This window comes from Amphiura filiformis, chromosome 10, assembly GCF_039555335.1.
Source record: "Amphiura filiformis chromosome 10, Afil_fr2py, whole genome shotgun sequence".
Lineage (NCBI taxonomy): Eukaryota > Metazoa > Echinodermata > Ophiuroidea > Amphilepidida > Amphiuridae > Amphiura > Amphiura filiformis.
Genome location: NC_092637.1, coordinates 67,604,012 through 67,630,357, shown reverse-complemented (window position 1 = coordinate 67,630,357; position 26,346 = coordinate 67,604,012). Strand labels below are relative to the sequence as shown.

Here is a 26,346-nt window from a genome sequence, read left to right as displayed (position 1 = left end):
GGAACCAGCGCCTTTTGTTAGAAGTCACACATGGGTGAAGTGGATAACCTCTATAAGGGGTCGGTGTGGGCGAGCCGAACTGAATAGGCACATGTTCTGATAATTTTCTTCTGTATTAAGAAAAGTGTATGGAGATGGGAATTGTTTTTACCTATTGTTACGGGTTCAATAAAGCCTAACGGACGAACGCTCACTCGACTCCGCTGTGATCCACGGTTGTTTGATGTATATAGAATTGGCTTCATTATTAACTAAATATGAACTATAGATGGCGCTATTTATCCTAAATCATATTTGTTTATTTGCACAGGGGTAGGTGATTAATACTGCCATTAAAACAGCTGGAATAGGTGAAACAAGCAACATTTTATTTTTATAAACATATTTCATCAAACAATAAAAGGAATTATCTGTATTAAAAGCTTGAAAGAGTAATTTCCAGTAACTAAATAGCGCCCCCAATTTTGTCATTAATAGATACATTTTATATACGAAAAAGCTTTAAAAAATACTATAAAAGTGACTAATTTTGTAAAAGACGGGAAATTAAAGTTGAGAATGACTCAAAAGCATATGTATACAATAACATGATATCACTTTTAGCTGTTTAAGCCTAAAATTTGGTTGTACATGACGTTTTGTTTGAAAAACTAATAAATGATCCCATCAAACAACCGTGGATCAATATCTGCGTGCTTTGAGGAAAAAACTCTCTTTTTAATAAAATTGCTATAAGTTACGTTAATTAAGTCGTATCGTACCAAATGACTTTCAAAATACGCATAACAACATTCTCTATCTAGCGACTATTATTTTGTAATTCTGGTGTTAATTTTAGTGACTTTAAGCAATGTTTTTCGTTTTAAGTGTTCGGATACTTTTTGGCGCAGTATATAATGTTACGCCATAGTGCGCTAATGGGGTGGAGGGTAGAGGTGGTATTTGGGCCTTTTCCAATGAAGATAGACTATGGTTATATCCCCGTAACTGAAAGTCGTAAAAGTTAGTAGAAATGGCGCATATTACAATATTCACAAAATTGACAAAATAGTGCGATTTCAAGAGAAAATATCACTTTTTTGACCAAATATTTTACGTTGGTAACTTCAAGGTGGAGCGCGTGCGCTTAGCCAAAGCGTAAGTGTTAGCAAGTATTGCGGATATATTGAAAGTGTAACAAAGCGTAATGCTTTGCGTAGAGTGTGTAAAGGCATTTATACTGCATCGAGCTTTGCTGTGCGCTGTTATGCGACAAGAACTTAAAGTTCGTTGCACTGGCCACTTTATTGTAAGTTATAGGTCGTTCACGTGACGTGTTTCAACAAATCACATTGAATAATGGGTTTTCAGGGGGGGGTGGTCGGGTGGTGTCCATCGTTTTTCGTGATGTAATGACATTACTAGCTAATATTACTGAGACTGTTGACGGGGAAGATTAGGCCTACTCCCGAGGCTGACCCGACAGATCAGCTCGACTGCAGGGCAGATAATCGAGCACAATTTCAGTGTATTCGTTTAGAACAGTTTGTCACCAAATTTGCCTTTAATTATGTGTCAAATTAGTTGTCACCCAGCTATAAGTAGACGTGTAATAGCACCGATGTCCTGACACCTCAATTCTGTCTAGTTTTTATGCTTCGAGTCTTAGTCACCTAGTCAGTAGACCCAAACTTTATAAATGCTCTTGTTTTTGGAAAAGCTTTCAATACTCGACGTTTTCTTACATCCTGTTTTGTCAAACTATATCCCTCCCCTTTCCATGTTTCCTCCCTTGGTGCAGTAGCGTGAGTCATTCGATTTAGGGGGGAGGGCGCAGATCCTGATTGATGGTGTCTCGGCCTATTGTCGACATTTTCAATATATTTTACTTCCATTGTGGTGCAAAATATCTCGTTTTATATCTGTGAGAAATAAAGAAATAAAGGTTCTAGAAAGCATTCAAGAATCCTGCTTTGCCCTCTATAACCCTTTGTAGAATTTGTGCCCTTTATTGGACCTTTTTTGGTTCGTTGGGTTGTTACAAAAGAACCGTTGAGGGTTCCATCTTTTGCACCTGTTTTATAGCCCCATACGTATATATTATTACATTGTGTTTTCCTAAAAACCTGGGCGTCATAAGGAATTGGTTATATGCCATATGCATATCATTAGTGATCGGTGTTTTTGCATGCTACATAATTCTGCACATACAGCAAAAAATTAAATTGAAACTGAAATATGTAAAATTCTAATCATGAGATTCCATACAGGCATTGTAGTATGCCTACCAGGTAACATGAGCATGCGCTTACTTTATTATAAGGGCATTCCCGCATTTCAAATCATTAGTTTTGGTTTCTCTTTTGTTCAGAAACCAAAAATCAAGGGATTAAAAAGTGGAGATGAACTGGTCTGCAATCATAACACTATTGTGCTGGGAGGACACAAGAGGGTATATATAACCAAAAGTATAATGGCCTATAACCATACGTATATAATAGCCTATTGTGCTAACATTGTCATTATCGGATATCTATCAACGCGGGCGACAGCTGATGCTCTCTGCCGTAGGTGGCACACTTTCATGACACCTTATAATTACACCCGAGTTCTATACGAGGCCTACATGTAGAAATCATGTGCATATATTGAGGGGTGGGGTGTTTTGTTTATTTGTCTGAAATATAAACGATGCATGATGATGTAGATGATTTGATTATGAATTAGATTATTCCCGGAAAGCACAACCCATACCTCTTACCTACGTTCCCTCCGCCACCTATATATAACCTCCTCCCTCCCCCCTCCCCACACTCGATATCGACTCTTCCCTATTTATTCCACTCCACTCTTGAGCTCCCCTCTCCCCCTCCTTCCCTTCCCACTTCCAATGCTCTCTCCCCTCTGTTTCTCTTTCTCCCTTACCCTTACCCCCCCCCCCACACACACACACACGCCCTCTTTCCCTGACGATCTCTTCTCTCTCTCTTCTCCAATAAATAAATTGAATAAAAGTCAATTTAAACCAGCTTCCTATGATATTGATCTTCCGTCATGCGACATGCACATACATATAGTTGTGTATAATAGTGTTTATATCACTCAAGTATCACTCAAGTCAAGTGTCTATTGTAATGTCTGTGGAAATATTTCGATGGTCTATATATTTTCACAGTGAAATAAGCCAAGGCTATTTCGTAGTCTCAAGTCAATGCTTTCAAACTAAATCAATGCTTTCAAATGTAGAGTGTTTTGTTCGACTTCTCTGCTCGTGAATATTGCACTGCGAAATTTAAACATTTCTTTTGTATACAGGGTGTAACAATAAAATTTGTACAATTTTGAAAATAGAATGACACAAGTATGCCGCTTATGTTGTGGTTTGATATTTATATGTCTATCAAGATAATTTCTGTAGCCACCAGCTAAGCTTTGTTTCAATAAAATCGACGGTATAAAAGTGAAGATATGGCCAATTATGTAACCTAATCTTAAAACCGCTTGGGCCACTTTTGTGATTGAATATAGAGTTGAACCATATACCAGCCAGTTGGACGATGCCGCTTATTTGTTGGTTTGATATTAATACGACTATCAAGATAATTTCTTTAGCCACCAGTTAAACTTTGTTCTAATAAAACCATAGGTATACAAGTGAAGATATAGCCAATTATGTAACCTAGTCTTAAAACCGCTTGGGCCACTTTTGTCTAAACTGTTACAGAAGTGACTGAAAAGAGTTGGAACCATGGACGATGTTCTTATGATAGGTAGTTTTAAACAATGGGGTATTCGAAGTGGTAGAATTGATTACATAATAGAATATCTCCTTGAGTTTTTTAAAGTCACAACTAATCACTGACATAACAACCTCATTTACTAGAAATCGTGGCTGCAGCTCAACAACTTCAACCCCAATTCACGTTGGAAGAGAGTATTTTGATGGTTGTGACATTCGGTAGCACATGGAGTGAAGCAGAAACCATAAGATTGTTTATAGCTCATTTTCCAAACTCATGTATTCCATCAAGGCATACAATTACATATAACTATGAGAAGTATGTGGAATTTGTTAACAGAAATGCTGGCAATAGTGGTCGCCCCAGAACAGCTAGAAGCCAAGCTGAACTTTATTTCAAAATCCTATTGTTTTGTACAATGGATGTAAAAAACTGTTCTCAGTTTTACCAACGATACCTCAAGGATATGAGAAATTACTTTATTTATATGATAATTTGAAAGAAATTTCCTGACTTCATTTCTATATTTTAAAGAAAGATCATATTATCATTAAGTTCATGTTCATTATAATGAAGAAACACGACTTATAATTCTTTTGTGTCAGTTCCTTGATGTTTAATGCACGATAAGCTTATCTACGCGGTACAAACTTGATGTGCGCAAACATGGCAAAAGTGGCCCAACACGTTTTCTGAACGTTTTAATTAATAGGACATAACTTTTGAACCCAAGCTAGTAATGAACCCAACTAAACGTCTTCTTTTAGCCAAGATATTACTGATTGTATTGCATATAACATTTGTGCCATAACTCTTTTAGTTTTTTCCTGAGAAGTCAAAATGCAATTGTATAAATTTTATTGTTACACCCTGTACTTAGATCAGGTAACTTCAAATCCTGTAATTTTCTTCGTCACACCACTTATAAGAAACTGAAACCAAAACCAAAACTACCTGTCACAAATGTTTAGTTTTAAACAAAAGGTAGAAACAATGAGTTCGATATCTTGTGATTCAAGTGGTTAGGCAGGACAATAGGAAACCACGTGACCAAAACCAAAACCAAAACTAAAACTAAACATTTGAAATGAGGATTGTTGCCAACACCTAAATTTACCGTTTGTGACACCGACAACACGCCCAATTACTGCCACGAGCTCTACAATTGGTATTTGGGAAACATTGTCAAGACCTAACAGAAATCATTTAACAAGCAGCCCAATTTGGGCCCCGCAAACCATTCCTGGCATTACCAACGGTCATGAATTAGTTAAATGACTTCAAGCCCGCAGCTAGCTGAACAATCAGTAGCTGTTATTCCAGTTTTCTCCGTTTCTATTTCAACACCTTTCCTTACGACGTAGGCGTAACGTGTGTCATAGGTGAGTAAAGTATTTTAAACATAAGTGAAGTGACTAACACTTGTTGTATGTACTTTTAGGGCGTGCTCTCAAAGTTCAAAGGTAAGGGGTGGCTGATAGTATGTGTTTTATTACTATATTTGTCAGAAATATAATATAATGATTGACTTTCAAGGCTAGCCCTCACTGATAGCCAGAATGGAGTCAAGTGACTCTATAAGTGGAGTAAACTAGCACTGACTCTCCAAAGGAGTCACCTGATTATCAAAGGAGAGTCACTTGACTCTACCTGTGGGGTCAATTGACTCTACATTCAGAGTCGTCGACGGAGTCAAGAAATTTATGACTCTTCAAGGGAGTCAGACTCTGTAATAGCTTTGCTCTTGACACCATGTAATGTATATTCTCCCATTCCAAGAGGATGGTGGTCAAGCCAAATTTTCTCCATCGTGTCCTCTAACAATCGCCTATGGCGTGAAACTCAGAGTAAAGTCTCCTATTCCGGTAGGTCCATACTTTGAATTTTTATCTTGATGTACATCTATGTGTATCATTATTTTGTCTTTTTTTTCGAATTGTTGGAGTGACCCTGTAATGGAGTCAGGGTGACTCTATTAATGGAGTCTGGGTTACTCCAGGAGCAGAGTCCAGCCACTACGCGACTCTCTGTCTAAAATGACTCTATATTGGGAGTCAAATGACTCCTGTGTAGAGTCATCAACAGTGACTCTTCAACGGAGTCAAGAAATTTATGACTCTTCAATGAAGTCAAATGACTCCTAATATGGAGTCATTTTAGACATAGAGTCGCAGAGTGGCTGGACTCTGTTCAGTGCTATGTATACTGGATGGGTAAACGCGTGTCTGGTAGCATTTTCAATCAGTTATATATATCGTTATGAATTCGGCAGGGTGACGAATCGAGAATTTTGAGCAAATTGAGTGTTTGTATGTTTATGATTATGTTTTAGGTTATCTTTTATTTCCAACAAAAATTAATGGTAAATTTTACTCACCGACGTAGTTATTGAAATTTTGATTTGGACGAATCGCACCTAAGTGCTATAAATGAATTCGGCAGAGAGACGAATCGTATACTTGGCTGTACAAATCATTGAAACACTAGGTCAGAGAGACGAATCGTATTTGTGTAGTCGGACTAGCGACGTGTCGGACTGAGCGGTGCACCCCTTGTAGACAACAATTGGTGTTAATCCTAAGATTTCGTAATTTTTATTTCTTTTCATTTTTTTGGTAGTGGTATTGGCACAGTATTTGCTTGTCATGAGATACCGTAAATTCTTGTAAATACTTTTTATTTCAAAAATATAATTGATCTTAAAAGAGCACAGTTAAAATTAATGTGAAATCGAGCTTTATTGTTAAGTTATTGTAATTTCAAACACATTGACTGATTAGTCTTTCCTTTCATACCGTTGCTGCTATACTTAAATAAATGCGTTAAACACGTCAGACATGTTAAAATGGGAATTAAAAGTAGAAGCTGATCAGCGTGTTAATTAGACCAACGCTATTGTGTTCTATTACCCTGATACCAGAACTCTAAATAATAGACGGTGATAGAAAGGATGTGACGTGAATTTTATCCATTTCCTATGGCAACGGCAAGGAACAATATTGTCATTAGAACCATTAACTGATTCTTAATGGAAATCTACCAATACCTTAATGTGTTTTGAACTCAGGCTTGATATTAAATTCCTTTTTGTTTAATTGCCTGAATTACTTAAAAACTTTTTATTTCAAAAATGTAATTGATCTTAAAAGAGCACAGTCAAAATTAATGTGAAATCGAGCTTTATTGTTGAGTTATTGTTATTTCAAACACATTGACTGATTAGTCTTTCCTTTCATACCGTTGCTGCTGTACTTAAATAAATGCGTTAAACACGTTCAGACATGTTAAAATGGGAATTAAAAGTAGAAGCTGATCAGCGTGTTAATTAGACCAACGCTATTGTGTTCTATTACCCTGATACCAGAACTCTAAATAATAGACGGTGATAGAAAGGATGTGACGTGAATTTTACCCATTTCCTATGGCAACGGCAAGGAACAATATTGTCATTGGAAACCATTAACTGATTCTTAATGGAAATCTACCAATACCTTAATGTATTTTGAACTCAGGCTTGATATTAAATTCCTTTTTGTTTAATTGCCTGAATTACTTAAAGCCTTAATGTTCAGAATATACCTTTATGTTTTTCAAAACCGATTTTTTGGCATATTTGTAATACTTACACATGTTCCAACTTAAATCTATGAGCAAACTGTCAAATTCGCCCTATCGCCCGATTTGTAGTAAAAAAACGTGATGATTGTCTGTTGGTCCATCATAATTTTCAGATTATGATAATATGTCAGAACAATCGTAAATCGCAGTCTCTCCGGGCACTCACAGCAGTAACACATGTATGTGTTACTGGTACAAGTGACATGTTTAGATGATGTTATCTGAACAGTCTCTGCAATTGACACCTTTTGTAGCTAAATAACAATATATATCATGTCAGTAAGTGACTGTTGTGTGTCTGGATGAAGAGAATAGTATCTTCACAAGTAAAAATAGGACACTGACCAAGGTCAGATGGACTTGTGGTTTGTAAAGTGTTGAAAAATAGTTGAAATCAGTCATATTTGGGTGTGGTAATGCTCCTCTTTGGGGGTCTATTACATCAAAAGAAATCAAATGATTTTTTATGAAAAAGATTATGAAATCCAATGTAAAAATTGTGATATATTTAATTTTGAGAATTACAATTCTACTTTATAGGTATAAAGGAACACGTTTAGCCCAGTCAGTTAAGTTCCAGGTGCAAGCCCTATGACACAATGCATAATGTAAACTTTCTTTATCTGTGTCAATAATAGAATATTGATTTCAACGGAGTATTGAGCTGTATGGAAAAAAATATTTATAATACAGGGTGTTGACACTGTGTGGTACCGGTATGTAATTGTATCTGAATAATCTGTTACCTTGGTACTTTGAGATCATGTTTACATAGTTAATTTCTTTGCGACTCTCATTTCTGTAGGTGCGACGGTCAATTGAAAACAGGAAGTTATGGTCAATATTTTCCAAGTGTTACTTGGTAGGGTAACACTCTTGGCAGCCATGTTTTTTAATGATTTTAGATGTTACTGCATGCAGTAACATTGTAAAATGTGACCTCAAATTGACCTCATTTGAAGTCGCCGCCAGGATATGGACTAGTGTGTGTTACTTGTAGCAGTAACAAAAGTGTGTTACTGTTGTAAGTGCTGCTACGAAGCCAGTTTGGTTACGCTCCCTCCACACGTGGAGGGAGCGTAACCAAACTGTCTGCGTAGGAGACTAACTCTGAGGCCGCACTCGCCGTCCTAATCCAAAAGGTGCGAGATATTTCGAGTGATAAAGGTGAAGTTTATGATGTTGTTTCTTTGCAAATTGCCAATGTTTTTCGCTTTCAAATGTATTGGGAACTTTAAAAATGATTGCATATTAACTATTTTATCATTTTGGAAGAAAAAAAGAAAAATCTAAAAATTAAAAAAGTTTGTTTTTAAGAAGGACCGGATAAGGACCTGAAGGTTTTACTATAATCCTAGACGTACTAGCAAGGGACACGAGACTCAAATTAGGCACTCAACTATGAAACATTGCTTTTTTGAGATGTTTACATCCACTGACACACAGCCTAAAACCTAAAAAGTTCTCTACATGTACTATAAAGCCTTTTAAGGTTTAAAAACCCTTCTACAAAGAACCATGGTACAGTAAAGCCATTTCAGACCTGCAAAGCAAAAGGCTACAACAAAAGAAACGCATCGCAACATCGGGTCCGAATGATCAAGTTAACAGCACTCTTTGAAAAAGCTAAATGCTGAAGAAAGGAAAACGAGCAAGGTACACCAACTTGATGTGGGGAAACAAGTAAAATACAGACTAGACAATATGCAGGGGGGGCAAAACCAGCAAATGTAGGCATAGGAAGTAAGCAAAGTTCGATAGCCAAAAATTACCAGTTCCAAGGCTCACAAAAGTGCTAAACCTGCAAAAACAACAAGGATCAATGGTAATACAAAACTGCACTAGAACAAGTGATGAAAATCACTGTGCATATAAACAGACACGCTAAACCAAACATCCAGAGTAGGCACAAAACAAGCAAAGTTCGATGGCCAAAATTGCCAATTCCAGAGCCCACAAAAGTGTCAGGAAAACAGTACACTGGAAGTGATGAAAATCACTGTGTACATAGCAGTCAAACACTAAACAGACAAAAAACAACCGACGTTTCGAGCAGAAACGTTTCTAAATGCTGAACTTTGAACCTGAAAGGTTCTGTATTTAATACCTTAAATGATAAAAAGTGTAAAGGGTTGTGGAACGGTATAAAGCCTTTCTTATGGTAACAATTTTTAAGTCATACTTACAGGACAGCCAGTAATTAATTTTAGTGAGATGGGTAACGCATCAACACAAAAACGCAAATTGTTATTAATTATTTAGTTGTTTTTATGGTAGTATTGGAGTTATAAAGCAATAGCTCAGATACCTGCCATTTCGATGATTTAATATGCATCACTTCACTTAGGCAAACTTCATTTTGTGTAGCACTTAGGCCTATTATTATTAAATATATATATATGACCGGTTACCATGGTGACTAATGTCGCTTTTCAGTTCGCATCTGTTCGCAGGTCCAATAAATAATTCCTGTTAAAGGCAGGGATTTCAATTACTTTTGATCAAATGTAACAAAGTGAATGGGTTTTACCAATTTAATTGACAAGAATGTTTTATTTATGTTAATTCGTTATGCAGCGTCTATGTAGAGCCGTGCTCTCTATACACCAATCCGAGAAGCGTTTACTGTATTTGGCCCTCTAGTGACGGCAACACAGATGTATCAGAGCGGGAGATTTAATTCGTAATTCAATACGCATGATTGTGTATTGAATATCACTGTTGTGTACAATTCCCGGGTACAATTCTGTATATCACACAATAAATAATGGATGGAACCCCCGACCTCGGGACACCTCAGTTTTACATCGGGGACACCGCAGTAATGGCGAAGTCGGATAGGTGTATATAGTAGAGTCATTATTTAGTGTACAAAAACCCCATCCAGCTCCAAGAACACCCGGAACAAGTCGCCAACGATCAAATTTTGTAATTCTTAATTTCATGTAATGTGACTGTGGGACTAGGTGGACTTTCACATCCTTGAAAGTACTTATTAAAAACATGTTTATTTAATCAATAAATAACAGTTAAATAGGGTCCTGTTTCATTCAATGGGCCACCATGGCAACACATTTTGGGTTATTAAGACAAACGAAACATCACAATTTGTAACACAAAACTGGGTTCCTTTTGCTATTTCAGATTTGAATTTTGATGCATAGATTTTGAGTTATTATCTAATAATAGGGGGGGGGGCGGGTTACTTTTTGCTAGATGTTTACGATGTTTCACAATAGAATATAATGTGAGCTGATCTGATCCACGTTAGCCAATGTTGGAAATGTTGAAAATTAAGCGACTGCCATAAGTAACTTGCTTAGTACCTATACTTACTGATGTTGAATCTCCAGGTATCTTGTGTACTTCGTTGCAAAGATATGAACCTTTTTACATGTCCATTATCTTACTGTTTTATTGTTTTCTCCTCACTTTTTGCCTATATAGTACGTCTCTAGTACAGTTGAAAAGTTCTTTAAAAACTCATTTAATGAAACAAGCATTTTCCTGATGTACAACAGCATGTTCGTTTGTTCGCCTATTGAATTTGGTATTTGTAGTAGTATTATTAGTATTATTATTATTAGTAGTAGTAATAGTATTATTACAATTATTATATATTATCACATCTCAGTTCATCAGGTCACATATATTTTTGAGATGAATATTATATCTTAAGGTCTAATGGGGTAAGGGTTGTGGTGGTATTGGTGCTTTTTGCAATAATGTTACATAATGTTTGTTTCCTCTGCGATCAATTATAATTAGGGTTTTATCATCATAAAAAGGGCAGAGCTTAAGGAGTGAAAAATGTACCTTACAATTTAAAAACATAATTGCAGTAGGCCAGAGGGCGGGACTATATTTTTTTTATTGATTGATGTGAGATCTCTATTATCTGAAGAGAGACCTTAAGTTTTCACAATGTGGTTTTTTTTAATATATATTGCTGTTATAGGTGTTAATAATATGATTTTACACTTATCCTAATTTTTCATTTATCATACCACTTTGTATGTTAAAAAACAAAGATAATTCTAACAACGCACAAGTTTCTGACATTTATGCAGACCAATTATGCAGGTAAATAAGCTAGTAAGCAATGTATTAAAGTTGGCCAAACGTATTTTTTCTGATACTATCCACCAGATCTCTGAATAATAGATAATAGAAATAAAAGACGTGACATTTAGTAAGCATGGTATTGAACGTAGGCATGGTATTAAACGTATTTTTTTAGATACCATCAACCAGATCTCTAATTAATAGATGCTAGAATACAGAGGATGTGACATGCATTTTGTCCATGTCCTATGGCAAAGCTTAAGAGTTATTGTAATTCAAAATCACTAACAAATTGTTATTTTAAATCTACCTTTGCCTTAAGGCTACATGCTCTTTTTGGTTGAATTTTTTGGCGGGAAATACTCCCGCCAAAACATTAAAGTAATCTTTTCCCACAACCAAATATCATAGTCAGGAAATTAATGATGCATCTGGTAGCTTAGATCATAACTTCCATTATACTTAGTTGCAATTATCCCAGAAAATTCTTGATTTGTTTTTACAGAGTCTTGAATTGTCGATGTTTTTGATCAAAAAACATCACTCGGTGTATTTTGAAACTCGAGGCATTAACTCTTCTCAAATTAGCCCCAAAACATAATTTATTATATGCACGTGTAGCAAACACCAATGGGAATAATTGGACGTTGTTTGCGGGGCCTAAATTTTGGTTTGATTTTATTTCACAATAATTCTAAGGTGAGAATTTTGACCTGACATTTCCTTTTTGGATTTCCAATTTAAATTCATTAATATGTGATATTTTGAATAAATACAGAGTACGCTTACCTTTCTGCAACACTTCCCGGTATCATTAAGCATCTGCTGATAACCAACATTTTAGCTGAAAACAGTCCCTTCCTATCATTTTTGAAAAAAATATGGTTTAAAAGTGCGTACACTACGCGTATAAACTGGCACAGCGAGGTAATGAAGAGAGCTATTTACGGCGGGGTATCTATTGTAAGCTATTAGGGTAGACCTATAGTATATCTTCCCGCAAGTGACAAGATGTGTCAAGCAGGGCGGTATATTCAAACGCTATTGTCTGGATCATTGAGTATCGATTGCGCACGTATACATGCAACACGGATGTGTGTTGTCCTCCCCAGGTTTTGACATGAATTACAAATGACGTCGTGAATGACCCAGCGTTTTCATTTTATTATTACTAAATTAATCGTCGTTTATCACGAGTGCTAAGAGTCGTACCAGTTCAATTCATCAAAATTAATTTGTATTAAATGAAAAACAAACAGACAAGTAGAGTCATATGTCTTTCTATGACCGTATTCCTACCAAAATCTGATTTTCAATACACTAGAAACGTGTTGATATGTATATCTTTGAAAATCGCCGAATGTCACCGTGGCACAGTAGGCATCTTTAGCATTCATATTGCAATTGGCAGTGGTTCGAACCCCGGTGAAAATTTTAGTATTTTTTATTCTTTTTACTAATGCGCTGTGCCGTTTTTCAAACACCCCCCTGAATGAAACTGATGGGCAAGTACCCTTAATGTATTTCGAACCATGTGCCTGCTCGTTGAAATGAAATTGTGTTAATTTCACGCACATCTGAATTCCTTTTATTGGCCAATGTAATCTTTTACTCCGTTAATGACAAAGTCAATTAATACAAACAATTTGCCAATAATAATAATAATCAATATCAGAGTGCTAAGGCCTTCTTGATTTGATAATTTGTCCGCGCTTTTTTTCGATCGATAATAACCTAAAGCGTAAGTCTCAATGAATATTCTTCATCTTGACCACAGTGCAACCTCAATAGCTCTCACTTTTAGTTTGAAACAAATTCGAGATTAAAAACAAATTTCCCAGGGACCGTCTTGCTGATCTGCTCTAAGAATGGGTTTACTGGGATTAATGTGTGCTCGAGAAAATTGGGCATTTTAATGCCAAATGGGCCAAAAGGGGTTTAATTTTTGGTCTATATAGAATATAGAATAGACCTAGAACATAGGATAAACCAAAAAGGAAGATGCATATCGCTAATTTTGTCCCAATATTTCCGTCGTCTAAGCAGGGGAGGGGAACTTACCAACCGGCCCGTGCTCCATTGGTGCTGATGAAGGGGCGGTACAGAGGGGTGACATATTTTATTTTCAATCTTGCAAAGTCATTGGTTCTTTGCCTATTTGGTACAATAAAGAAAAATGGATGCACCTGCCATGGGTTACATTACTCAAACACACCTGGCTAAGACCATTGTAGGCCCAATAGGGCCTATATGACCAAATAATTGGGGTTGGTTGTAGTTCTTACCCCATCACACATGCTGCATGCGAGAGGCAATCTACATCTCACCCCTTCCTCCTCCCTTCTCTCTCCCTTTCTTTTTCTCTCTTACTTTCTCTCTCTCTTTCCCTTTTTAGGGATCACCTGTGGGTGTCACACCCCCTACACCCCATTGCGCTGGCCTTGTCGATGCCCTGACATCTTCATTCTTTCCAGTTCCTATGCCTTGATTCCTCTACAAAACGTCATATAGTCAATAGGACCCCGACCTTTTAAATGCTCTGGTTATTTGAAAAAGGTCTATACTCGACGTCATTTTGTATCCTGTTTTCTCAAATTAAAAGTTGTCATTGCAATCATTATTGTTTTTGCACCTGTTTTGTAATAGCGTATAGGCCTAATTTGTGTTTTCCTCAAAATCTGGGCGTCGGGAATGGTTATACATGTATACATAAACGTATCTAAGCGACTTCATCAGATTATTTAATAAACAGGGTTTTGCATGCTACTCCATTGTTATAAATCTGTGCAAAAATAATTTGAAATTGTAAAAGAATATCGAATTCACATTTATTATGACGAATCCATGCGGGCATTTGCAGTATGTGCAACATGCGACAAGCGCATGCGCTTACTTTATTATAAGGGTATTGTTGCGGTTTGTGACACTGACAATACGCCCAATTACTGTCATGTCATTGGTATCTAGGGAAACAATTACCAAGCCCTGACACAAATAACTTTACAAGCACCCAAATTTGGGCTCCGCAAACCATTAACGGCATAACCAACGCTCATGAATTATTTAAATGACTCTCAAGCACCCAGCTAGCTGAACATTCGGTAGCTGTTATTCCAGTGTTCTCCGTTTGTATTTCAACACCTCTCCTTACGACGTTGCAGTAACGTGCGGTATAGCAGGTGAGTAAAGTAGTAATATAAGTGAAATGGCTTAACACTTTTATGTACTTTCAAAGTTGAAAGGTAAGGGGTGGCTGTCACTAAGAGATTCAAGACACTGCTCTACTGAAAATTATATTAAAGTGGTACTACACCCCCTGATAAATTTTGTGACTTATTTTGCATTTTCTCAAAATATAACTAAACACTGGTAACAAAAGTTATATACAGTAAGCAAAATAATTAAGGTACCAGTTATGTTATATCTTAAATAAGACAGATATGTCATAATTGGAACCAGCAGCCAATAGCTCATTCGTTGCAATCGTTCAAGAGATAAAGACACGACGATCGAAAAACCCAAGGTAGATGCAACTTTAAAAGTTGCAGTTTGCTGCATTGCATGCCCCATTGATTTGTACACAAAGCGTTCTCGAACAAGAAAACTAGCGCCGTGCTTCCATTGATCAGCACGTTAAAACTAGCGTCGTGCTTGATTAGAACACAAAAGTGTAACTTTTGATTTTGTTTCTTTTATGTTTTAGATCACCGCTTCTTTTATTCTAATCCAATTTCAACAAAGGTCTTAAATCAGAGATAAAGAGTACAGGTATTGGCTGCTTGTTTACATTTTCACATATTTGTCTTTATTTAGGATATACAGGGGTGAACGTAACTGGTACCTTATTTATTGGACTTACTGTATATTATAGGGGCAAGGAATCCAATTACTTCATTGAAATTTTAGTGATTCAAGACAACTGGTTCATTTATTATATGTTAAAAATTGAGGTACATTCTAACGGTACCTCTTTTCTTATCATAAATAAAGTACCGCTTTTCTTGAGCCACTGAAATTCCAATGTAGTATAAACTGGATGCCTTGCCCTTATAATATACATAACTTACAGGTGTACTATATATTATTTTTTGAGAAAAATGCAAAATTAGTCGCCGTGTCCGATTCGAAATTAAATAAGCAGACAAGAACATAGCATAATGAAGTGCGTGATGACATTTTATTTCATTTCAGGTGACAATGTGGTCGTTTTTGTTTGGGATGAATCACGTACAACGCGTGGCTTTACTTCTTTTAAGCATACAAGGTATTAATATAGTAGTTGAAGTATCAAAGAATCTACAATTATTTATATAAAACCAGAGGATGATTTAAGCACTTCCCAGCACTCCACTGGGGTCAACTTGCGGTTAGCAGCTGTGTGAGTGAACATGACACCACTGCCCGGGACCACTGAATAAACGTGTATGGTTAAATTTGAATTTGGACTGATATATTTACAATAAAAACACATTCAAAATGTCGGTCGATTTCACATTTTATGTTATCTACAGAAGGTGTGAATTATTCTTCTTGCATACATCACTTTAGATCTGAAATCGACCAAGTAATAATGACACACGGGCAATTCTAAAACAACATCTTTTGCACAGACTTCAATGGGATTTGAAAAGAAAAGTGGCAGTTGAAACTCGCGTGATAACATTTTACAGTGCATGATGGGGCTTCCTTAAATCATCCTCTGATTATAAAAACTGAACACAACTTGCATGTGGTCGTTTTTGTTGTGGTCGTTTTATGGTGTGGTCATTTTTGTTGGGAATGAATCACGTACGACCCGTGGCTTTACTTCTTTTAAGGGATGAGCCTATAGGAATAACGACCAAACAAAGAAATTCTTTTTTATGCCGTAATATTGTAGTCTTTCAACCCTTTCACAACTTCAGCTGTGTAACTTACAAAAATTCCCGCTAAAAAGTGGTTATTTTAATTTTAGAAAATACATTAATAATCGCATTGGACTTTTCGTACTGATCGTACTATAAGTGACCACCAGCCTATAATGTTCTAATCACACTATAGACTGGGATTACATGTGACGTCATTGCCAGGCAATTGGTGTCTATTGTTCCTTGCCCGGAAATATGCCCACGCAGTCAGGGACCGTGCTTTTAAAACGCCCGCCAGATCACAATAAGGCCATTGAACTGTGTAGTGGCCATACGTACTCGTTGAAGTATAACGGTAGCACCAGGGCTATGCTACTCAGCTCATTTGCATAGCAAAATGACCCGTCTCCTTTGCAGCCAATTTGGTTTCGCTCCATCGAAATCCAGCTGGTCACGGAGGAGACTACCCTCCTTTGTGTTTGTTCATTTGTGTATGGAGAGCCCTTCTTGGAGTCCGTTTGGACTTAGGCTACGCTCTCAGCTAGAGTCCGACGCTGCATTGCACTAGAAATACCTTTTCTGTGAAATCGCTATAGAGCCAACCGGGAACACACGTATGCGTTTTGAAAATATAGCATTAAAATTAGTATCACACTTGTGGCCCACGTGCAGTGGAAACCTTAATTCTTTCATTAAAAGAAAATTAAAATTAAAAAAACACGGATCTACCTGTGCACCTATAAAATAGGCACAGCAATTTGTCTCAAATATGAATGAATTTTAAGAAACATACGGGATATGATGAACATTGACCTGACGCCATGATAGTAGGATCTATTAGTCGTTTTATATACAATGTATATACCGTGTTGTCATAATACCAATATTTGTCATAATATATAAACGAGTAATAATTAGTATTGTAAATATGCAGTTCATATGCACAAACGAACACTGATCTTTATAATATTCAGGTTGTTGTACATCTCATATAACATGTCATGTAGGAGGTCATATGTGTTGACCTTCTCCTATTGTATTTGTTCATCTGTGTATGGAGAGGATTAACGCCATTAAAACTCCATCAGTATTAGGGCGTAGTTCAGTGAACTCACCAGATTGCTGTTCCAAGTACTTTGATAATACAGATAATATGTATTAATGGGTCGAGGCGATTGCATTGAAAAACCTAATAAATTATTCATAACAGTTACGTAATCGATCGATAGTGCGGACACTTTTCATTTGCAAACCACCAAAATTCGTGATCTTTTAGCGTTGGAAAAGAAACCACGTGAATAGAGTGCCCTCTCAAGAATAGGTTCTCTGTGGTAGCACGTTCCCTTACCGACTCATTATTAATGTGTGAAAAGGGGTCAGGGACGGTATTCTGATCATTCTAATCTATTCTTTTGAGGTCAATAGATAAAAGAAAGGCCTTGAACACAGGTGCGGAGTTGTAGATAATATTTAATCATCAAAGCTGCTGGCATAAGAACTTTCGAGGAGGCAGCGCTTATTATTTCTTGTATACACAATCTAATGTGGTACTCACTGCATGTAGAAGGCCGGGCGGGCCGGTCTGCAAATTAGTGCATGAAGCTAGTAAAGATATAGCTTCATATTCAGTTTAATCAATTAAAATACTATGGCAGGATTTTAAAAACAATCGCGAGGCATTCTTTCTTGTTATGGACGACAAGTATTAATTTTTATATTATTATGACAAAATCCAGTCCCTTCTCAATTGAATAGGCTCCGAGATTAGACTTTCCTTTCCAAAAATAAATTATATGGCCTAGAGGACATGATATAGGCCTAATCTAAACCCATATTCGGTATCCAGAAACCTTCACAGTCCGAGCGGCGTTTGCACTCGCATCGCATTAAACTAGACAAAGTTCGCTAAACTGAGGCCTGCTTCAATTGCCAACCTTGATCGAGGGGCGAGTTTGAGGTTGCATAGTCATCTATTACCTATACCATTTTTCACCCCGATGTGGCAGTGATGTCAACGCGTTGTGAACAGCTGTTTCGCTCTCGCATCTATGCGGTGTCTTTAAGCGCGTGCGTATGTACACCAGCGCCATCGAACTCCAGCGAGTGATGCTGCCCCTAATAAAATTCGTATAATGCCCCCAGCATACTTTCCTGCCGCTTGCCGCTGCGGCAAGCGGCAGAGCGTTTCAACCAATGACAAGCCTTGATTATGTCCGATTGTCTGCAATGCGTGCGCCACGCCGCTCATTGCAAGCGGCAGGGTAGTATGAAACCAGCTTTATACTGACGTGACCCCACTGACGTCACTGTCACATCAGGGTGAAATGGTATTGAACAACGCAAACCAGCCAAATTTGTCATAAGTTTGAACAGCCATTAGAAAAACCGTGAATATAGTGTCAGAAAGTCTTACATATCTTAGTATAACCTTGTCGTTAGTGTGATACTGAATGCAGCGCCATATTTGGAATATATTCGTACACGGTGTGGGCAAATAGTTGGTCAAATGTAGGCTAAGTAGGCCTAAATCATGAAAATCGCTTAATGTGAATAATACCAACCAGTAACGGACATTGAGACAACGCTACTTGAGAAGTTTGAGGTAAGTAAAGCTTTTCCTTGTTATAAAAAAAACAAGGAAAAGGCAGTCATTTTTATCACAACGCGATATTTAAAAAAAGTACATTTTGAGAGGGCCTACGCTGGTTCTTTTGATTCTAGTTTAAAATCTGTTCATCACATGCAGTCCGATTTGGTATCTATGGTTTCATCAAAGTCTTGAGAACTAATTTGGATGGTATGTTGGTTAACAAAAACGATACTGTTAAAAATAGCGGTATTTATGCAAGCGACGTATCTATTGTGTAAAATGCATTGAAAATTGTCGGCTAAAGAGGGCATAAATTAAAATCGCGAAGAGTAATAGCAACAATAACTATCTACATTCCAAGCGGAAACGCTTTTCAAAAACATACCACCTTTTTCGGGCAATCGCTGAAACCGAAATATGAAATTCCAGGCCATCTGTAAAAAGTGCGTGAGCAGAAATGACCATGAACTTGGGTCACCGAAACAAGTGTTTATATTGGTGTCAGGCCTTTCATAGTGATACAACAATTAGCCCCCAATAATGGCTTTCATTTGAACCGTTATTTGTTAAACTGCGATTTTTACTTTTTGAGAAATCAATGAATGTATCAAAAAACTTTTCGAAAGTCGATTTGAAATGGCCTAACCCGTTAAGCATACTGTAGTTGAAGTAAGAATTAACAATTATTTATATAAAACTGAACACAAATTGCATTCTGTATTTGAATAAAATCGCATTTTCTAGACATTTGGCAATGGTTGGTGTTTATACTTTAACCTGGGCCGAATATACCGAATGCACATTCTTATGTTAAGTCAAGTGTCGTAGCCAGATTTGTTTAATGGGCGGGATGGGGTGTGGGTGGATGTACTTATGAATGTACCGACGGAAATATTTTTGTTGCCTAAAATTGGGAGTTGTTGATCTCATTTGAATTTGCACCGGATGCTCTGGAATCTTACAAGAGGGGATGTGTTGACAAAAGTTTAAAACACTCATATAGAAATATTAATCAGTCAATGCGGCAAATTTTTAACATGAACGTGCGAAAGGGAAGACGCACGTCGCATATGTTACCAATATGAGCATGGTTTTCCTTCCTGGGCAAAAGGTAATCACAAGATTGTTGTTGACCACAATTGTTTTTGACCAGAAACCCATGTGCACGACCTGCTGTTCCGAAAGTCCATGCTTCCTCAAGTTCTGATACAATTGATAACTTGATAATTCAAGTACGGACATCTGAAAATATTACAAAATATAGAGTATAACAAAAGTAAATGTACTGAGCAACAGCTTTAAACAGAAGAAAAGTCATCTGCGTAAGCGGCACAAATGTTTTAAGCATCACCTATTCACCTACATGTTTTTTATTCGTCAGTGTTGATATCAATAGTGTCTAGCTACGTGTGCGTGCTAGAGGAACGACCGGATCCATCACGAGGGGGTGTATTGAGATGGTCCCTACCGTATAAAGAGAGATGTCATTGCCAGGGAGTGGTAGCCCCTCGGAAGTCTACCCAGACGTGTGGTACTTATCAAGACGACATCGATCACATGAAACTATGGTTTGTGGATGATCCTAGACCACTAACCAACCGTATGAATTGGAATAAAGATGCACTCGACATCCTACTTGAGCGAACTCAGTACTGCGGTAAGTACATTTTGTCACAATGATTATAGCCAGTTCCTTAGTTAATGGTATTTAAGGGGTACTACACCCCTGCCCAATTCTGTACCTATTTTTGCATTTTTCTCGAAAATTATAGCGCATTGGTGACAAGTAAGATATGTATACTATAGGGGCAAGGGCTACAACTACTGCACTAGAAATGTTATTTCAGCACAGACAACAGTTGTGGAGTTACAGTCAAAAATGAGGGAAAACCAAAATTTGATCAATAAATCAATAACTACTTGCCTTGAGTTGCTGAATTTTTAGTGCAGTAGTTGTAGTCCTTGCCCCTATAATATACATATCTTACGTGTCACCAATGCGCTATAATTTTTAAGAAAAATGCAAAAAATAGGCATAAAATTGACCAGGGGTGTAGTACGACTCACTATTAATAGAAGCTTAATGCGGAACGAACGAAGCGTAGTCTGTGGTCAGCTTTTATATACACACACAGAATGGCGGATTGTTTGCCTTGGGACATTTTTGTGCAACATCATGCAGTTATTGTTGACTACATGTATGCACACAACACAGGGGCACTCACAATAGGCAATTCAACCCTAACTGGTAGCGCTGTGTTGTAGATATATGGGATGAACTAGTTAGCGCCATATATGAGAAAGTATAAAAGCTATGATTTTAGTACTTTCTCTATGTTTCAATTACTTAGTATTTTCAAAATATCTGAATTTTCAACCCGGTACACGCTTTAATATCGGGGGACCATACATTTGTATGAGAAAGAAATATACCATCTATATCCAAACTCACGTGTTATTCCAATGCACATTTTGCTTCACAGGGCCGCCCTGGCTTGATCGCATATGCAAGAGGTATCACGAAACCGTAATAGGTACAAATTTAGAATTTTCTGTCAATCAAGTATGGTTTATTCTCTACATGTCAATCTTTAAATCATTAGCATAGTCCTAATAATAACGATGGACCGCCTTGATGAGTAAATAACAGCAAACCAGTGAAAAATACCCAAAAACTGAGTCAGTGGAGCTCCACCCGTACATGTCAATAGCGTCATTATCGATTGTTTTAGTCGACCGTAGCGGACAATTCGGTCGCTCATTGGATTAATATTATCACGTGGTAATACACTTGCGTTGGACAATTGATCACTTTAATGGTTTAGTACTGCATATCTCGGTCTTGGAAAGAGAACTGGCAACCACGTTGCTAAGCAACCATCAGCATCAGTGGTACACAGAAGTTCGTCACAACATCAATAGTGTAGAAAAAGATGTCTGGTAGACATCGAAACGTCCACAGTGAGTACTGTTTATTGGACTAGAAGTAAGAAATAATCCGATTTTATGTTTCATAACAGTCCTGATGAACATGTTCAGTAATCTCGGTTTAATCTTCACTAAGCGGGTTTATGGCTGGCAAGGTCACGGTGAATTTGCCGTGGACATAAGTGCACTATGAGAGGATCTCTTGAATTGTGATAGCAGTCACTTTCATGTTACGGGAAATTATTAGTGCCCAACCGGCTTGAAATATGTGTTTATTTTGCCGAAAGGTAAGGGGACATGGCATCTTGCCCCCCCCCCCCTAATTGGCGGAGATGCGGGCAAGTATTAAGTAGTCAAAGATAATTTAACGTCATGAATGTTCAGTTATCAACCATTACATTTCGTCTATCACAACAGAAAGTTGCGTAGGGTAATGTTGGTAATATTTATGAAATTTGGCTCAACGGCTTTAAATATTAAGTTCTTTAAATGCAATGACTTCATTGTACTTCGTTGTTCCTTGCGAACATAAATATAACGCATTATTTTTTAAAGGATTAAATGAATGTTCATCGAATCCTTGTAAATATGGAGGGATTTGTTATGATAGAATTGGGGAATACATCTGCGCATGCCCAGACGGATTCTCTGGATCTCGATGCGAGAAGGGTAAGTCTTAAACATAGCTCAGTAGTTCCTGTATTAAAGGATTAAAAGAATATGTAAGTCCCCTGTTTGGAAACAAGTTCCGAGTTTTTGACTAGAAATTTTAGCATTTAAATAACTAGAAAGTATACGCTTGATTTATATAGTTTTAGCCCTTTCAAATGTTAACTGAAAAGTTTGAAAACATAACATTTATAAATTATATCAAAATTACGTGTTACTGTGTTAAACACTGTGAGATGGTTTTGAGAACCCAGCCCATTCAAACATGAGCTTTGTATAATGTTTCTTTACCGAGAAATGCTGATGGAGTCACTATAACTAGAAAAGCCTTATTTGCATAATATGTTACGTGTATATTTTTTATAAACCATATTAAGTATCTGCTTAATATAAAAGTATGTATTGGCAATAATTGCTCATTTTACGTTGATGTCAAGGGTAAGAGTTCTGTTTTTCTTATAACATCAAATTCACTGACAATTATATCATTGTGTGAATATGCTATTGTTGTGTCGGCAGTAAACACAAATAAAACCGTATTTAAACACTTTCAATTTACCCTATTCCATTTGTGTTATTGTTTATTATCAGACCACGAAGGACCTGTTTTGGAGTCCTGCCCTGCAAACCAAACAACCAACACAGATCCAGGTCAACCAACCGCAATTGTTGTATGGCAAGGGCCTATTGCTACCGATAACTCCGGCGTTAACCCTATAGTTATGTGCGATCCGGCATCGAGAACTGACTTTGTTATTGGGATAACAAATGTAACATGCACAGCTGTGGATGGATTCGGAAATGTCAACAATTGTTCGTTTTACGTTGATGTCAAGGGTAAGAGTTCTGTTTTTCTTATACCATCAAATTGCCTGACAATAATATTTTGTGAAGTACATGCAATTGCTGAGTCGGCAGTAAATAAGACAGACAAGCCCGTATTTAAACACTTTCAATTTACGCAATTCCATTTGTGAATATTGTTAATTATCAGACAATGAAGACCCCGTTTTGGCGTCCTGCCCTGCAAAAGAAACAACCAACACAGATCCAGGTCAACCAACCACAATGATTGAATGGCAAGGGCCTATTGCTACCGATAACTCCGGCCTTAACCCTACTGTTATGTGCGATCCGGCATCGGGAACTGACTTTGTTATTGGAAAAATAAATGTAACGTGCACAGCTGTGGATGGATTCGGGAATGTCAATAATTGCTCATTTTACGTTGATGTCAAGGGTAAGAGTTATGTTTTTCTTTTGCTTTTGTTTTGAATCATTGTTCAAGTATATTCCAGTTTCATATTTGTATATTACAAGTAATCTTTTAATATGAAATTAATTATTTTTTGATTAATAACCTGATTATTTGGCATATTATCAGATAAATTTGTTGTGTTCGTAGGCCAACAGAGCAATTTTATAGAACTCCATGTCAAAGGACCAAAATAGCAAGTGGGATTTCTTTCACTTAACCTTATTATTTAAGCTTAAAATGGTCAAAAAGCCTTCCTGGCAGTTATTACTGATATTATTTCAGCATCTTGGAGAAAGAATAATAAAATTAAAATTTGGCGGAAAAATGTGGCTTTAAAAGTACAAATCCATTTTGTTTTTCAAAGAAGTGACGCTTAAGATCAATGTTAAATTTTAAAGAGATTGCTTAAACTCGAGTTGAAAATAATAATTGGTTTGGTTTAATGGTTGTTATGCAATGGATGTATTAGCAGGGTTTGTATGGTATGATATTAGATTTAAAAAAATATTAATAATGAGAAAAAACTGCTAGAATGGATTGTTTGTAATTAAAATTCCGTCGAATGCACTACCGGTGTAGACCATTATGTAGTTTGAATCTCGTCAGTTGCTACCATTTAAAACAAATTATATTTACATGGTCGGTGTTCCAGAAACCTCAATGTCTTAATTTGTTTTCCATTTCGTTTCAGGTATACGGGATTGCTTTGATTTGGTGTCTAATGGAGATTACCCATCTGGCATCTACACAATAACTCCAAGTGATGGTTTGTCATTTCAAGTGTATTGTGATATGAGTACAGATAACGCAGGGTGGACTGTGTTCCAGCGGCGATTTGACGGGTCGGTAAACTTCTATCGCGGCTGGAATGAATATGAGAATGGTTTTGGTGATGTGGGTGGTGAGTACTGGGCAGGTCTCAGGCTCATACATCTACTAACATCAAGAAATCCCTCAATCTTACGTGTAGATCTAGAAGCATTTGACGGTGACAAAGCTTACGCTGAATATCAGTCATTTAGTGTGGGTGACTCGTCATCTAATTATGTCCTTACCATTGGGTCATACAGTGGCAATGCTAGTGATTCATTGGTATATCATAACAACAAGGCATTCTCTACGTATGATAGAGACCATAGTAGCAACTGCGCTGCATTATGGCAAGGTGCCTGGTGGTATAATAGTTGTCATCATTCCAACCTGAACGGTAGGTACCTGGGGCGTACAGGAACCAGCGAAACTGGAATGGTATGGAGGGGATGGAAATACCCTAAATCCCTTAAAACCACTGCCATGAAAGTCAGACGTGTTCAATAAATTAAACCGATCAACTCATATCTGTGCTCAACTGAGACAAGGTGCCTGGTTGTATATTGACTGTGAACATTCCAACCAGAACGGCCAATACCTTGGTCCTACAGGAACCAATAATTTATTTATTTATTTTATTTATTCTTTCTTTAGGCAGGGTAGCCCCTTCAAAATTTATACACTGATTTCCAAGAAGGCCCTGCAGCAAAAAGTACAAGATTCACAGAGATTAAAAACAATTTAAAATGATAAAATTATATACAAGTACATAGATTATATTAATTATTTTACAATTATAAAATTACATAAAAAAAAATTATACAAATACACGGATGTTCCTATAATGTAGATGGAATAAGCAAATATTTATTAAGTAAGAATCATATGCTTAAATAATCATTCAGGAATGACATGGTACCACTGGAAATAAAGTTGGCAATCCTTTAAGGTCTCGGTAATGAAGGTTAGGCGGGTTCAATAAATGAAACCAATCAACGCATCTCTAAAATGAGATTTAAGATCACAATAGACACTTTCAATATTTCGAATTATCTTTTCTATATCTGGATTCATAATTTATCCTACGATTATAATTATAGACCAAATCCAATAACTATCATTGATCACAAATAAAGTGAATTTTGTAACAGCGATTGTAATTATGCATATTATACATGCCAACTATACACCCCATGCACCATAGTCGCTGTTTAATTTGCTATTGCACTTACCCACTTCTGGCACTGAGCATGCAGTCGAAATATGAAAATTAAAATGAAAGTAAAATGTATAATGCTGCATAATTATGTAAATATGTTTGTGTTTATAGTGTGGATAGGGTTGGTGGGTATGTGGTTGATTTGTTCCGCTGTGTGGTAAAATTAATATGGGTGCGGTGTAAGCAATCTATTCACAGACTTTGGAATATTATCTACATTTTTAGAACTATTGTTTTGAATAACTTTATTAGTCCAGCCGAGCGGCGGCTGGACTTCTGTTTCTCAGCGGTTTCTTCTTCTTCTTTAGTCCAGCCGAGCGGCGGCTGGACTTCTGTTTTTCAGCGGTTTCTTCTTCTTCTTTCTTTCTGTCAACATCTGACATAATTGGCTCTAGCTCCCTAATTATTTGATCGATTTTAACCAAACTTGGGCAAAGGCTCCACTACCCCAGCCTTTACATTTGATATGACCCATTTGGGGTCAAATGTCACGCATGAGTAATTTTGGCTAAAAATTCGATTTTTACCAAAAATGCTTCTTCTTTTACAGATTACATGGTAGCGCAATGAGACTTGGTCATCGCCATCGACTATAGTTGGGGTCTATAGGGTAAACACAGATT

General features: G+C 37.0%; 1 pseudogene; it reads left to right on the top strand.

Annotated features, from left to right (window-relative positions):
* Positions 1-24,388: 24,388 nt before the first annotated feature.
* On the top strand, positions 24,389-25,011 carry LOC140162063 (ficolin-2 pseudogene; annotated as a pseudogene).
* The last annotated feature ends 1,335 nt before the right edge of the window (positions 25,012-26,346 follow it).